The following is a 16,561-nucleotide window of genomic DNA, read 5'->3' on the forward strand; positions in this document are numbered from 1 at the left end:
GCCCGTCCACCCACCCCCCCCCGCGCCCCTGCCCGGCTCGCGCGCGGAGGGAGTGGGCTGGAGGGACCCGTGGGGACGCGGCGCCGCGCGGCGGCGGCCGGAAGGGAAAACCAGCCGGGCTCGCTGAGACTTCCCGCGGCCACCCTGATCGTGCCGTGCACCCTTGGCCTGGGCAGTAACCGGGTTGGGGGACAGGTCCGTGGGCAACAGGGAGGCTGTAGGGGACTCCCAGGCGAGCAGCCTCCTGCGCCCTGGTGGTGGCTGTTAACTCCTTACACTCGGCGTTATGTAGGGACTGTGCCACGTGTTACTGCATTTAATCCTTATATCATGGAATAAGGTGGGACCCCACATTCTAGATGAAGAAACTGGGGGTCAGAGAGATTAGGTAACTGGGCCAATGCTGCACATCTGGTGAGCAGCAGCGGCTGATAGTCTCTCTCCATCTGTCAGATAGGCTCTATAGTCACCTCTGCCTGTTGATTGAACAAAAATGCATAGACTCTAGTCGCCTCTGCCTATTGATTGAACAAAAGAGGTAAGCAGCCTCTCTGTGCCCTACACGGTCCCAGGCACACCACCCCCAACTCAAAACCAGCAAGACCCCTGCCTTCCTGATAGCAAACAGAATAAACAGGTAAAATACTGGGATAGTGTCAGACTGGGAGCTGGTAGAAAGTTGGGCGGAGTTACAGGTTTGGTTAGGGCAGCCAGGGCAGCCTCTAGGAGGGTGTGCCCTCCTGTGCCATGTGCCCCGGCTGGCAGGTCCTGGGACCGCGGGCAGAGCTTGCCAAGAACCTCACCTGTGCGTGGGGAGAGGGAGGAATGGGAAAGCGGAGTTTAGAGCTGGAGAAGACCATGGCCCCTACAGTATCTTGTCCTGAGAAACACAACTGAAGGATATGTGGCTCCTGTGCCTAGACCCCAGGCTGGCCACTGTGTAAAAACAGCAAGTTCTGGGATTTCGTGGCCATAGAGAACTTAGAGGTCATAAACTTCAACCCCTTCATCAGTGCCTCAGTAGCCACCAGACCCTGCCTCCAATTACTAACTCTGCTTGAATACCCCCAGCGATGGGGGACTCACTCTCTATCACAGCAGCCTATTCCATGGTCCCATTGCTGGAATATGCCAAAGGAATATGAGAAAGCTCTCTTCAGGTTGGACAAAAAGCCTCCTACCTGTGGTTTCTGTCGATCCCGGTCCTGTCATCCTGGGCAGCACACAACATGTCGGGTTTAACTCACACTCGGTTGCTTTCGGAGAATGTTAATAGAGAGACTGTGTCCCTTTTAGCCTAATCTTTTCAGGTCCTATGCCTTTTCTGACTTGACATCCCAGATCAGGCACCATCCTGCCTCCTCCCGGGGAGAAAGTCATTGGGCCCCATCTTCGCGTTTGCTGAACACCAGGGTGGCCTGGAAGCAGAGACCTGCTCTCACCTCCTTCCTTCTGGACCCTTGCCACCACTGATGGTGCCAAAGACACATGTACTTCTTGACATCATTTCATACTGTGAATTCCTCTGAAGCTCTAAGATTTCCAAGCCAAGCCCCACCCCAACCCCCTTCTGGTTTTGACTCTTTCTAAGAATTCAGTTACTTGTCTGTTTCCTCATCCAAAATGAGGGGCTGAGAGTGAGGGGGAGGCGGTGTAGTGATTAAGAGTGCAGGCTCCAACATCAGCTGCTCAGAGGCTGTGTGCAAGTCACCAACGTCTCTGAGCTTGATTTTCCCATCAGAAAAATGGGGAGGATTGACAAGGATTCGTGGGATGGGCTGAGGGATAGAGTGCTGCTGCACAGGCCTGGCGCACTGTGAGTGTGTGGCAGATGCTAGCTACTGTGGTTATTTCCTATGCTTCTGGGGAGACTCATAGGGTCTGTGGGAAAGGTTTTGAAGATGCAAAAGACTTAGAAGGTTGCAAGGTGCCCTACAAGTTCAAGATGGAGGGAGGTTGTAGGAAATAGTCGTGCAGCCAAGGCGGGACACAGCCTGGGTCCTGCTGGACGCTGCCTTCTCCACTCCTCCCCAGCAGGCAGCTCACCCCAGCCAGCTGGCCCATTTTTGCTTTAGTTCATTCTACAAGTGCTTGGTGGGGAAGAAACTTAGGAAAGAGTGTGACCTGCCCACTCTCCTGCCCACCGCAGACAGAACTAGAGCTGGAACCCTGCACTGCCAGCTGGCCACAGTCCGACCCCGCTCTCCTCTCCCAGGACCGTCCTCGTGGACACTGGCTCCCCCTTCCCATCTCCTGCTGTGGACACTCAGTGTCCTGTCTCCCATCTCCACCAGCTGGCCACCTCCTTGCCACTCCACGTGGTCTCACCCTTCCCATCAGAATGTCCCTCCCTTTACTATGCCCTCAGCCCTTCCAACATCCCACCTTCATCGTCTGTGTGCATTCCCAATAGACTTTCCCCCACGGAGATACCCTGTTCAGAGCCCTGTCGGTACTGAGTCAGGTACAGCGGACAGTCAGCCCACACTGGCTGGGAGACGTTTAGGATTCTGTTGCCAACCTCATTCTCTGACGGAATCGACCCATTAAGTATTGTGGGCTGAACTGAACAATGTGAAGGGTGGAGTGTGGGGGCGAGCTCTGCGAGACAGCCTTGCAGGTGCCCAGAGCCTGTTTCTTTAGTCTCTTCCTTGCTAGTTTATCCTCACCATTCACTGGTAGCCATGGCTGAGGTGGCAGATGCTGTCCTTGGGGACTGATAGCAATCCCGTAATTCAGTCCCACCATGAACTCAGCTAAGGACCCGCCATTTCCCTAAGTGGAAGGAAAGATGGGTCTGCACAGTTGGGTTAGTTGTACACTGCACAAAGGCACCCAGCCTGCACTCTGCTTCCTTGGCTTACTGGGGCTGTGAACACCCAGGGGGCCACCTATATGCCCAAAGGTACCCAAAGCACACGTGGTGGTGCCACCTTAGATGTGTGTGCTGTGCATGGACCATCGTTCCTGCTCCTGAAGATACACACAACCCTGTCATGCGTGCACACTGGAAGCTCCTCCTCTAGAGGTCCCAAAAGTCACAGAGTCTGTCATTTTTGACTTAGGATTACCCTCCTCCCTCGTCAGGAGCTGTCAGGCACCCAGATCCCATCAACATTTTTCTGGGGCTGCATCACTCTTGTAGATGCATCACTCTTGCAGCGCCCGGGTACACCATGACAACTTTAGGGAGGGGTAGGAAGCAAGGCGGCAGGCCAGGCGGAGACCCGTCCCAGGGGTGCTGGGGACTTGGGGCCTGGCTGAGGTTAGCACTGTGAGTTCCTGCCTGCAGATGTTCTTCAAAGCCTGCGGGCCCCGCCCCCAAGCTCAGCCGCCTGCGGTTACTGGTCCTGACTCCCAGCGACCAGAACGTGAGATCACTGACTGCATTGGCAGGAGTTTGGGGGCTGTGACCCCAGCGTCAAACTATAGGTTCCCTGCTCATTACTCATCCCCGCTCTTGTCGGGATTGAAGTGGTCTCTGAGAATTACATCCTTGTCTAAATAGAGCTGGCTTTGGGGAGGACAGTTCCAAATATAAGCTCCATTTATGACCGTGGTGGGAAGAGCCTGAAGATGGAGAAGGCAAGACTTGTCTGGGAGACTCTGGAGTCTTACCTGCTGCATCCTGACCAGGTCATCCCAGGGCCCTTCTCCACCACGTCTTCCCTGTCACCCAGCGCTTGAAGCAAGAGGGGACCCACCACCAGCCGCTGAGGAGCTGGTGGCACAGTTTTTCTCTCCCCCAGGAAGGCACCCCACACCCACAGCTCTTGCCCCTCCCAGGTTAGAGTGGGCGAGTCCCTTGAGTGAAAAACACATGGGATTGGAGGGGCCTCAAGAGTCCCGGGTCAGGTCCCACTCAGCCGTAGGGGCCATGAGGCCTGAACAAGCAGTGACCCCTGGGGGCCTCAGGTGTGTTACAGAGAAGGCCAGGTAGGCCTGCTTTCAAGGTACAGTATGCAGCTACTTGTCCGGGGCTTGGCCACCCCACCTGGTGGGACCTCAGAGATGATGGCCAGTGAAGGAAAGAGGCGGAGTGCCAGTGAGCAAGCGAGTGAGTGGACAGGTGAGTGCAGGAAGTGAGTGCAGGAGATGAGGGCACTGACGCACGTGAATCATACGGGGAACTCGTGCGTGGGACCATGCCCAGAGCAGCCTCCCCTTCCATTCTCAGCCCTCCTGGCAGGCAGGCAGGCAGGAACCAGCGGTAGGATAGGGGACATTTTGTCCCCTGGCTGCCTGCTAAAAGCCTCTGTCCTGACTCTGGGCTGCTTTGCAGGGTCAGTGTCCCAGCCAGCGGCCAAACAGAATCCACATTCATGAACGGCCACCGAGTCTTTCCAACGGCCTGGGCACGGCCTCCGCCTGCCTGCAGAATGTGACCGTCGCATTTTCCGCATTCCACCAGGCTGCTGGGCCAAGGTGGCCATGTTTAAACAGGGCCTGCTCCTCTGGGTCCTCATGTGGTGAGCCAGGCACTGCCTTCTGAAATGCTGTGGCATGGGGCTTCTCTGGGTTCCTGGCAGGGGCGGCGGCTGATGTAGCAGGGCCAGGGGCTGGTCAGTGTGGAGTTACCAAGGCCACAGCTGGATGAGGCAGGGGAGCCGAGACCAGTTCCTGGTACTGGAGGTGAAGGCTGCGGTGCTGGGCGCTAGTGGGTGTCTCTGTCCCACCTCAGCCTGGCATAGCAGGAGCCTTTTGGTTTTCTTTTTAACAGCATACAATTCACCCCTTTAAAGTGTAAAGTTCAGTGGTTTTCGGTATATGCACAAGGTTGTGCAGCCATCACCACCATCTGGGTCTAGAACATTCTCATCATCCCAGAAAGCAACTCCATACCCATTAGCAGTCACTCCCTATTCCCCCGCCCCCAGCCCCTGGCAACCGCTAAGCTAACTTTCTGTCTATGGATTTACCTTTTCAGGACGTTTCATATAAGCGAAATCACACAGCGTTTTTCTTTCTGTGACTGACTTTCTTCATCTGTCATAACGATTTCAAGGCTCATCCATGTGGCAGCCTGTACTGGGGCTTCGTTCCTTTTTAAGGCTGAATAATATTCCAGTGTGTGGATGGACCACATTTTGCTTATCCATTCATACATCAGTGGACATTCGAGTTGTTTCCACCACTGGACAATGTGAACATTTGTGTGCAGGTTTTTGTGTGGACATCTGTTTTTATTTCCCCTGGGTAGACACATAGGAGCGGATTTGTGGAATCACATGGTCACCCTACCCTTCTGAGTTGCTGCCGGTAGACTGTTCCCACAGTGGCTGCACCACTTCCCATTCCTACCAGCGTGTGAGGGGTAGGGGGCCTCTTCACCCTCTTTCTATGGGTGGGAGGCAGAGGCGCTGGCTAAGGGTATATGGCAAAAGTGGAGCCTGGGATTCACCTTCTGCCTGGGAGCCCGAGTTTTTAGCATACAGATGGGGAAACTGAGGCAGAGTAGCAGTCACTGCCTAGGCCATGTTGTTATGGGATGGCCCTGCCCTGCAGGGGGCTCTGTCCTCTGGCCTGCACCCCTCCCTGAGGTTTCTGAGGAACTAGCACCGGCCCTGCGCGCTCGCCATGCCTGTAACCGGCTATCTTCCCTTGAATGATGGGAAGGCCAGGACCCTCCAGGCAAGACCCAGCTATACTGCCAGACGTTTACACCACTCGTCTTTCTCCCAGCCTTCCCCAAAGGGACCCATGACCTTTTCCCAGGATAACTGCACTGCAGAGAGGGAATAAGCATGTCGCTCGGGGACTCTGGCTCTGAACTGGTCTAACTAATCTCAAGAGATCCAGACATCACTTATCAAGGTCAGGTGACCTATGGAGTTTTAGCTCAGGTCTGTCCCAAAGTAGACCCAGTGAGTCCCCAAACCCATCCTGTGGTTATTTCCAGTTTTGGAATGCATAATCAGAGTAGAAATACCCAACAACTAGCAGAATCCACCATTCTTACCCCAGAGAGGTTAAGACACTTGATGAAAATCCACACAGTAAGGAGCGGTTAGAGAGGTCAGGGGGACTCCGGCCAAGCTGCCTTGACCGGAGGCCAACCCCTGCCACACACCTTCTCCAACTTCAACAGGCAGGTGTGTTCTGCCCTGGGCACTCCAAAGCTGGCTCCTGCCAAGAAGCATCTCACTTTGATACACCAAATGGGAGAGAGGTGCTGGGGCTCAGTTTCCCCCCTGGACAGGTTGACTTCCTTAGCCATAACCTACACTTGGAGAAGACAGTGGTGTCCCCAGGACAGCTGCAGCACTGACACCGCCAGGCGGTGAGAATCCTCTGTGCTTCGTGCATGTACCTTCCAATCACTTGTGGAGGGCCACCCAGGGGCCAGGCTATGCTCCAGGCGTTAGGGCTACTGTGAACCCACCAGCCCCTCCTCCGCTGCAGGAGCTCACAGCCTGACTCGGGGCAGCCAGGGAGCGAGGGCAGGCGGTGCTTTCTTCTTATGTAGCAACTGTAGGAAATGCACAGATGTTCACAGGAGGGGCATCTGGGCAGGATCAGGTGAGGCCAGCCAGGTGAGACCAGGAAAAGACATGGGTGTTCCAGGTAGGGACAGCATGTCCAAGGCGCTGATCCTAGAACAGAAGGCAGGACCAAGGAAAGCCAGGAGGTGGCTCAGGCCCAGCAGCCCCTTCTTTTGGGAGAAGGGGCGAGATGGAGCAACCTATATTTATCATACAACTGAGAATCAGAGCCAGGATTCAAACCCACCCTGGTTCTTAACTGCAGCCTCCCTCGTCCCAGGGGCTTGAGGGAGAGCAGCTGAGGGGAGGATTATGTTCTTATGGGGCCCTTGGCCAGGATCTGCCAGGGGCAGTGGGATCCCCACTTCTCAAGGTAGTCGCCACCCCCCACTGAACCATCCAGGGCTGGTCTGGACCATGATGGGAAGGTGGACACTTGGCAGGTGGCGGAGCCCCTATGAGTGTAGTGTCACCTCACTCAGGAAGGGAGGCTGCTGTTGTCATTTTACAGGTGAGGAAACTGAGGCACAGAGAGGAGAAGGGGCTGGCCCTGCCATCAGGAACCCAAAGGCCCCGGGCATGGCTGAGGGGCAGATCAGGCAGTGAGTGGGTGTTCGTCTGGCCCACTTCCCAGCCAGCAAGAATCCACTTAAAGGGCCAGGGCTGCTGCTGTCCGTGACCTGTCTTCTATAAGGGGCTGTCTTCAGGATCAGGAAAGCCAGAGACCAAAACCTCTTGTCCCTGCATTTGGCTGTGTGTAGCCATCAGAGCAGGGATGTGTATGAGTGTGTGTGTCTGCATGCATGAATGTGTGTGGATGTGTGTGCATATCTGTGACTATATGCATGTATGTATTCGTGTGTTCATGTGTGTAGTGAGGGTGTGCCCACACGTGAGTGCATGTGTGTGCCTGTGTGTTGATGTATGGGTGCACATGCAAGTGTTTGCACATGTCATATGTGTGCGCACACGTGCATGCATGTCATTGTATCTGAGTATCTGCAATAATATAATATAATGTAATATAATAGATAATGCAAGCCATAAACGCAAGGTATACTGGTAATGTTTAATGTTCTAGTAACTACATTTAAAAACATAAAAATAAAAAGATAAAATTAATTTGATTTAATACAATATAGTCAAAATATTATCATTCCAACACATAATCAATCTAAAATCAATAAGTATTTAGGTTCTCGAGGTCTGGTGTGCATTTTACACTTAGCGCGAGTCTAAGTTCCGACCGGCCATGTGCAAGCACTCGTGGCTGCCATGCACTGTTGGCTTCCAGGTGCCCCTCAGCTGTGGAATCCCTGATCCTGCCCCTAGCATAGTCCCCCAGTCCTGTCCAAGCCTGCTTCACCGTTCTCGCTGCTTCCTCTAGGAAGCCTCTCCAGACTTCTCTTCCTTCTCCGGGTCTTGGTTTCTTAAATTGGGGTCTGTGACCCCAGATGCTATTCCCTTCAAGGCAGTTAAACTGCAGTCTCCCCGCTTCACCCAGGTCTGCTGAATCAAAACCGCTGTGAGAGGGCCTAGGATCTACATCCTAACAAGCTCCCCTGGCAATTTTGCCCACGTGAAAGTTCCAGACCCTCTCAAAACCGTTCCTTTTTTTCCCCGTAGATGCCATGTTCTAGGCACACTGGACAGGAGCTACCCTCAAGTGCACCACTTGCTTGATCACCACCATGCCATTGCATGTCCTATTTTTGATTTCCTTGGGGGTTTTTGAAAAACTTGTCTGTCCTTCAAAACCCACCTCCAGCATTGCCCTGGCTCTCCTCTAGAAGGCTTCCCTCCCAAGGCAGCATGAATAGCTTCTCCTCCATTGCTCTTTCTTAACTCCACCCTGTGCACGATGGTCCCGTGTCCCCAGTCCCTGGAGCACTGGAACCTAGTGAGGGTGGAGACTGCCATCTCCTCTCGGAGCTCCTGGAGCCCGGCCAGGCCCCAGCGCGGAGCAGCCTCGGAGCGTGGGTGTGGAATAAATCCGGGCCTGCGTGGGCGGGGCGGTCTCTCTGCAATCTCAGTAAACATCTGGCCACAGGGCCTGGCAGGAAGCTGACCTCGAGGGTACCACTCGGCTGGCAGCCGTGTTCCATCTATAAATACATTCTAAACGCCGACCAGCCCACATGCATTCCTGTTCCCCGCCCGCCCGGAGCACCCTCCCAGCGGAAGAAAGGCAGCCGGCGGCCCTCGCGCCTGGCCACGGGCGGTCCCTCCCGGTGAGAGGGAGCGTGCCCACTCCAGGGTCAGCTCAGGGCCTGCCTAATCCGATTGTTATCTGAGTGTGCTTGCCGGCATGCTCAGCACCCAGGCTGCATTTAGCTCTGGGAAAGGTTCCCTGTACCGGCAGCGTGCTTTTCTTGGATGTCTAGGCTGTATTTATGCCGGGCTGGTGCCTAGGAAATAATTGAAGTCTCAGAGGCTCCAGAGGGGTGGTAGGTACCGTGGACCACGGACCATGCTAGGACTTTGTCCGGTTTGTTTTATGTTGATCCCACAGCACACCTCTGGGTAGGTAATACTATCACATGTAATTCCCATTTTAGTTTCTGAGGTTGCACACCCAGCAAGGAGAAGGGACTGAGCCCAGATGTATGAATCTAAAATCTGTTTCCTTCACCTACGTTGGTCGTCCCACAGCCCAGTAACAGCTGTAGTCCACGCACGGTGCCCCCGGTAGGTCAGTGCTTCCATGTGGCCCCAATCAGTCAAGAGTGCTCGCTGCATTCATGCTTCCCCTCTGTACACCTGTCCCTGAAGGTCACAACCCTGGGCCGTCCCAAGTGAATGAACTTCAGAGCCTCTGTGCAAGCTAGTCGTCTCACTGAAGGCCAAGGGCCCTCCACCCATGCACTCACCCTTACTAGGGGTTTAGGGTCGGGCTGGGGTTTGCACGAAGCAGAGTTATCCGTAGGGATACCCACCGTCCATTCATTCATTTCCAGTTCTTATACCCCCACTCTGTGTCCTTTTTCCTTGTAACCCCACTTTTAGCTTGGCTGTCAAGCTGTATTTTACATGTTCCTGTGCTTCGGGTCTTTTGAGTACAAGTGACAAAAACAGAACTTCTTCAAATCCAAAGGGGTATTTATTGGCTTTGGGGACTGAAAAGTCCGTGGACTAGCAGGCTTCAGGCAGAGATGGATCCAGATTCCCAGAAAACACCTCAGAAGTCGGCCCCTCTCCACCTCTTGGTTCTGCTTTCTGCCGCACTGGCCTCTCTGTCAGGAAACCTTGCTAAAGAGTGGCAGAGAAGGCCCAGCAGCTCAGGCCTCTGCGCCACCCACCAACCACAGCAAAAGTTCCCAGAGAAGCGTCTCGTTAGTAGATCTGAGTCCGTTGTTCACTCAGTCTCCATGGCCCAGGCACATGGTGCTCTGGGGCAGGGCTGGGTCATGTGCCCACCCCTGGGATCTGGGGGTGAGATCAGATAGATAGGTTCTCCTCTGTAAGATTTCTTCCAAACATTTGAACCAAGGTTTCAGTGGCCATAAAAGTTGGAAACCCCCAGCCTAAGACAACCTCAGACCCCTTCTGTCCTATATATGCTGGCATATGGAAGTCTGAAGTGACAGTCAAGAGAAGAGCATGGTCCTCGCTCCCCAGGCTGTCACTGGGGCGCAGGCCCCTGGTGTTAAGGCAGCCAGACCCTTGAGTACAGGTCAGAGGCACCTCTGTCCCTGCTTAGAGTCATGCATGGGAGAGATGGAGTCATGCCCAGCAGCCTGGCAGGATGAGGCCTTAGCCCACTGGACGAAGCCAGGACAGAGAAAACAAAACAAAAGGCTCAGAAAGCATGTTCTATCAGCAAATGAAGAAAATGCCAGAGGAAGCAGTTCCTCTCCTTCCCGAGACCGAGCTTTTGATCCCCGCCTCCCTGCCGTGCAGTCAGAAGGGGCCTTCTGTGGTGTCCGGCTCCTCGCAGTGACCAGTGAGGGGAGCTCGGTCCTCCCAACCACTGGTCCCTCTTCAGAACTCTGGTGCAAAGACATGGCGACTCCTGGAGGAGGTCAGGATGCCCAACACCCCGACAACAGGAGATGTGACTTATGCAGATGAATGTGGCTTTGGGTCATTTGCAGCAGCTGGAGCATCTGGGATGGGATTTGTGACCAGACAGTCAGATCAGATCCAAGTCACTTCCCCACAGGATAACAGTCGTTCTCATTGGTCCAGGGACAGAATGATGATGACGTTATAACAACGGCAGTCATTTGTCAGCCCTTACTGTGCTGAGAGCTTGACCTGCACCACCTCGCCTAACCCCCCAACACCCCGGGAAGTCTATTTTATCCCCATTTAACAGATAAGAAAACTAAAGCCAAGAGACGTTGAATACTACACAGCCATTGCTGTGTGACAAACAGCCCCAGACCTGCGGAATTCAGATAATAGTGGTTTATCATTTTTCATGATTCTACAGGTTGGCAGTAGTGCTTCTGCTGCTCCTGCCCGGGCCACTCGGGGTGGCCAGCTGGTCCCAGCTGGCTTTGCTCATGTAGCTGGTAGTTGGTGGTTTGGGCAGAGGCCAGCTGGGTCATTTTGAGAGCACCCCAGCCAGGCAGTCCTTTCTCCTAGATGTCCCCTCCCCAGGGCCAACAGCCATCTAAGGAGGAAGGCCAGGCTGTGCCTACAGGCCAGCAGAGGCACTGGGACTCCCAGGGCAGGGCACCCAAGAGACAGGGGCCACACTCCAGGCCCCTGGTTGGCCTCAGGGTGACATAAGCACAGTGGGCCTCTGTATGACCCCAGACAAGTCACACCTCTCTGGACCTCAGTTCCTCAGTGAAGAGGTGAGAATTTCGTCATTGTGCCTCATGGATTAGCGTGAGAATCAGCCCAGGTGATGGAGGTAATAGTTGGGGTGAAGGGAAATGGTGGGTCAGTGTGAGCTGCTCATCGTCCACATCTGTCCGCAAGGCCACCACTGAGGAGTATGGAGCCATCACCCCCCATGGTGGGAGGGGATGGAGGCACAAGTGGAAGAGCCTGACCTCTAGGGTCCGAGCTCCCAAGTCTCGATTCTGCCCAGCCCACGTTATGACTCTGAACCTAAGCAGGCTCATGACCCCACCCAGCAAGCTAAGCAGATCTAACCTCAGGAACTCAGGCCGGCACCCCAGCTTCCTCCTGGGGCTGGCAGCTCAAAGCCTCTTCTGCAAAATCAGCTGGGAGGGATGACAGCATCATTTTCCAAATAGGGAAACTGAGGCCCACCTGCTGGCAGAGGGGCCCATGCTCAGGCCTTTCAAGGCGGCTTATGCTGCTCCCAGATGCATTTCCGCTTGGCCTGGTGAGGCAGGAAGGAGCACAGTCCTGCCGCGGCTGGGGCTCTCGGAAGCACTTTGTTTATGCCTGCTTTCCAACCCCTCAGCCTGGCGGCCTCCTCGACCCAGAACCCGCCTCTCCACATCAGTTCTCCTTTCAGCTGTGAAAACAGCAGCAGCAAAGGGAGGTCTCGGGGCTGGCTCAGCCGTGGGTCAACTAGTGGCTGCACCACAGGGACCCCAGTCAGAAACTAAGGATGAGCTGGGTCCCTGCCCCAGCTCCGTCTGTGTTTCTTGGCGTCTCGGTGGACAGGCAGAGTCGGCCCTGCTCTCAGGGCAAGTGCTGGTGTCTTCAAGGACCCCAGCACAGCGGTTACTGAGGCAACTCGGGGAAGGAGCCAACACAGCAGGCCACTGTCTCCCTCTGGGGGTGGAGGCGCATCCACCTAGAGGGAAGGACGGCCGCAGTAAAGGTCATAACTGGCTCCCCCACCCTAGACCCTTGCCAGCTCTTTGACCCATGAGGCCCTGGGACCCTTCATAGGCTCAAGCAGAAAGGGGAACACAGCTCCCAGTGGCTGTATAAGGTCCCTCCCTCCCCAACAGGACCCCAAAACTGATTAGGCATGACCCCAGGGGAGGTGGGGAACTTGTCTCCTCTCTCAGTTTTGAGATAGAGCTATCAGTAGCAGAGCTATGATACTTGTGCCCTCCAGCTCCAGTCATATCAGGTCCACCCTCGGAGTAGGGGATAGGGGGTCACGTGGTGGGGCAGTTGCTTACTCCAAGATGTTGCAGCATCCTCAGCCCTGCAGTAAGCTGGAGGCTAGAATATTGCACCCAGAGCCCAGGATCCAAATTCTAGCCCTGAAGATGGATGGATGGATGGATGGATGGATGGATGGAAGGATGGAAGGGAGGAAGGGAGGGAGGAAGGAAGGAAGGACGGAAGGACGGCAGGATGGGGGGGTGGGTAGATGGATGGATGGATGGAAGGATGGAAGGGAGGAAGGGAGGGAGGAAGGAAGGAAGGACGGAAGGACGGCAGGATGGGGGGGTGGGTAGATGGATGGATGGATGGAAGGATGGAAGGGAGGAAGGGAGGGAGGAAGGAAGGAAGGACGGAAGGACGGCAGGATGGGGGGGTGGGTAGATGGATGGATGGATGGATGGATGGATGGTTTGATAGGTAGATGAATGGGTGGATGGTGGATGGGTGGATGACTACATTTGCCAGGCATTGTGCCAAGCAGTAGACAAAAGAGTGCACCTGTCAAACTAGGCTCTGTCCTCCAGGAGCTACCCATCCAACACAGGAGGTGAATGGGTAGATCAAAGACTCACAGTACCATGAGCAGACACTGCACTGCAGCGATATAAACTCATAGGAGCACAATTTGAGGGGAGGGGTAAGGAGAAGACAGTCTGGGGATGCTGGAGCGGGGAGAGGATGCTATCTGGGCATGTCATGTCCCAGGTGGGCATTTTGCATCCCAGTGGAGCCCCCAGTCTCCTCTCTGTAAACAAGGACTTGCCCTGGCCCCTAGTCACAGCTCTGATTTCTCTACAGTCAGCCTGGGTCTATACCTGCACCCCCAGACCTCTATTACCTACTTTCTTTGAGCCTTCATGGGATGCTGGCTGTCTCTGCCAGTAGCTGGGGCCAAGCTACTTCTGTCACATCCAAGCATCATTCTCCTGTCCCTGGGGCCTCTTTGTCCAAATGGGTTCACCTCCCACTCGCTTCCCCAACCCAGTATTTTCCTGGTGGAAAACAAGCTGGGCAGGGTGGCCAGGAGCTAGCCTGGGGCACACGGCCAGTTTAGCTTTCTTGAGTCTGCTGATTCTCTCATCTGACCCATCCTCAGGGAACAGAAAGACCCCATAAAAAGGCCAGCTCTCCCTAGGGAGATAAAACCATAAATGCAACACCCAGTCGCACATACCAGAGTTCAAATATGTGGGAAATACTTATAGATAGGATGCTTTCAACTTTTACAAGGTCCAGACCTTTAGGAGTGGGGGATGGGGAGCTGGATGGAATGAGGAGCCTGTGAACTGTCATCTCAAGCAAGTCCTAGGGATGGTGGGGTGGGGTCATGTGTGGGTGGTGGTGCAGCCTCCTACCCCACCCCAGAGCAAGGGGCAAGCCTCTGCGATTCCTCCCCATTTTCTTATAGCGTGAATCTCTACCTGCCGATTTTATCTCCTCGGTCAGTGTCTCTTTCCATTTTACAATTTTATAAATTTATAATGAATTATTTTACTCCCAGAAGTGTCCAGTTTGGACAATACATTCTGTGATCTGCCTAGAGGCCAAGAAGGAGCCCCCCACTGCCCACACCTCTTGGGGCCACGCTGAGAGACCCCCTCTCTAGAAATCTTTCCTTCCAGAACTGACAGTGCATTTGGAGTCTGTATGCCATCCAGTAGCCCAAAATGCCCTTGCAATTCTGGAATCCTTAAAAAAGCAGTTTGAATTTTTGTGGCGGTAGTTGTATTATAGAATAACTGTTCTTACATTTTTATAGTGAACTTTTTAAAACATACATAAAAGTAGCAATAAAGGCATCGAAACTCATGCCCCATCACCTACCTGCAAGGGATACTAACACCTGGTGATCTGCCTCCATCTGTCCCCATCCCCACACTCACTTTTGCTGCATTTTTTAAAGCAAATCCCAGATGCCACATCATTTTACCTATCAAGACTTCAAGAAAAGCAGTGGGCCCTTCAGAGGCATGACAAACTGGCGATCAGCAGTGTGGGGTGTTTCGAGTAGGGTATTAATGAGTTACCAGTGTGAATGAGTTGTTTCCCTCTTTTTTAGAAACTAGAATGAATATGAGGTTGTTCTGCTGCCATATTCCTTTGCAGTCACATTCCCCTGGGCCCTCTTGGTAGGGCAAGGGAGGGACAGGCCCCAGCAAGTTGTGGGTCTCCAAGAATGTGGACATCTGTGCAGGTTCTCATGGAGAGACCAGGAGGCCTTAGAGAAATTTGGAAGTCTCTTGTGCAGGATTGTTTCTTTGAGGCTTAAGACAGGCATGCAACATACACTAGTTCACGAACGAATGCACTGTCTGGAGGCTCATCCCATTTGAGCTGTCAGGGTAGGGAGAGCGGAGATGCAGGAAGGATGCACAGACCACTGGGAGAGGCAAGTTCCAGTGGCTATGTGAGTAGAAAAATAACGAGCAGGTCACAGGGTATGTCCAGTCCCTCGGGATGGCCAGAGACCAACCCAGGATGAAGCCAATGTCCAGAGGGGTCACCTGTGTGCCCCATGTGAGGATGTGTTTGGTCAGGACAGTTTTAAATCACAGGGGAACGGAACTCAACTCAAAATAGAGTAAGCAAAAATGAGACTATTGGCTCCCATAACTGGGCTATGTAGCACATGCTTCAGGCATAGCTGGATCCAGGTATTCAAATAGCGGCATCAGAATCTAGTCTAATAGAACAGGGCAGAGTCGGCCTTGCCAGAACCACATGGACAGAGGGGAGGGGAGCGTGGTTCCCCAGAAGAAACTCGAGGTGCTATTGCCAGGAACAAGAGGATGGGTGCTGGGCAGGCAAGAAACAGATTTTCACTCAAAGGAAACAGTTGCATCTGCAAGGATGTTCCACGGGTAAAATTGAGGCAGAGCAAGGAGATTCGAATCCTGAACCCTGGGTGCAGCCACATGCAGGATAGGATTGCAAACTGGCAGCCCCTGGATCAGATCTACCCAGAGCTGTGGTTGGCCCCGGCTGTTTTAAAATTGTACAAGTTCACAAGAATATCCAAGCTTCTCCTGGCAACCCAAGAGAAGCATTCACGCTGGGCCATGACACCACCAGGAAACAGCTGGGTGGGGCTGAGTAGCTGCCGCCCCCTTGAATATAGCATGAATCTCCCGCTGGGCTCAGTCCCCAGCACTCCTTATTGCCCACCCCCAGCTCCTCTGCATCAGTGTGTTCTCACCCAGCCCTTTGGGCATTTGTATCTGCACCTTAGAGCCTGGAGGGGACTGTGGTTGAGAGAAGCTGAGAGAAGGTAGGCACTGGTCCCCATCGAGGTAGCATGAATAAGGCTTTGCTAAACATAGTTGGAGCAGAGCAGAGGGTACGATGGGTCCTGCAGGCCCCATGGTCGCTCAGAGGCCCCCCAAAAATGCAAACAAGGTTTGGAGTCAAGGCCAGACCCTCCCAGCCACCCCGGTGAGGACACAATGTCCCTCCTGGTTATCACCGACCCATCGAAGCCCTGCCGTGCCCACCCTGCAGCCCAGGCCAGTAATACTCTCTAGCCCTGCAGCTCTTGGCCCCAGAAGCAGAAAAGCCCCTACAGTTTAGCAATTCAAGATGGTTTCTGCATTCTCCTCCTGCCCACCCCCCAAAACACACACATTGGAGTGTCTGGCAGTAGGCAAGCACTAATGTGGCTGAACTGCTTTGGGGGGACTTTGAAGGAAATTAATTACGACCAGCTGAGATGTGAAAAAGCTGAAAGGTGGCAGAAGCCAGGGACAACTTTACTTGGGAGCAACTGGAGCCCAGGAGGTGGGACGGCCAGGGAACTGCCCCTCCGTGGGGCCCAGAGCTGAGTCCAGGAATAGGGCAAGAGGTCAGAAGTGTAGGTGTGATGTGGGAGCAGTTGGGTGAGGGCCTCTCACCTGGGGGCCTGGCAAGTCCGTGGCTCGGGCTCCAGAGCGGTCCTTTCTCTCCCTGACCTCAGTTTACCCACCTATTAGAGGGTGCCCTGCAGAGCCCCCCAGTGTGCCTTCCCTGCCCACCCTCCCCCAGAGGGAGCTCCT

General features: G+C 54.2%; 1 protein-coding gene across 1 annotated transcript in view; it reads left to right on the plus strand.

The window, feature by feature from the left end:
- Positions 1-16,561, plus strand: part of ZNF469 (zinc finger protein 469) — a 50,637-nt gene that overhangs the window by 701 nt on the left and 33,375 nt on the right.

This window comes from Pteropus alecto, unplaced genomic scaffold (genome assembly GCF_000325575.1).
Source record: "Pteropus alecto unplaced genomic scaffold, ASM32557v1 scaffold7, whole genome shotgun sequence".
Classification (NCBI taxonomy): domain Eukaryota; kingdom Metazoa; phylum Chordata; class Mammalia; order Chiroptera; family Pteropodidae; genus Pteropus; species Pteropus alecto.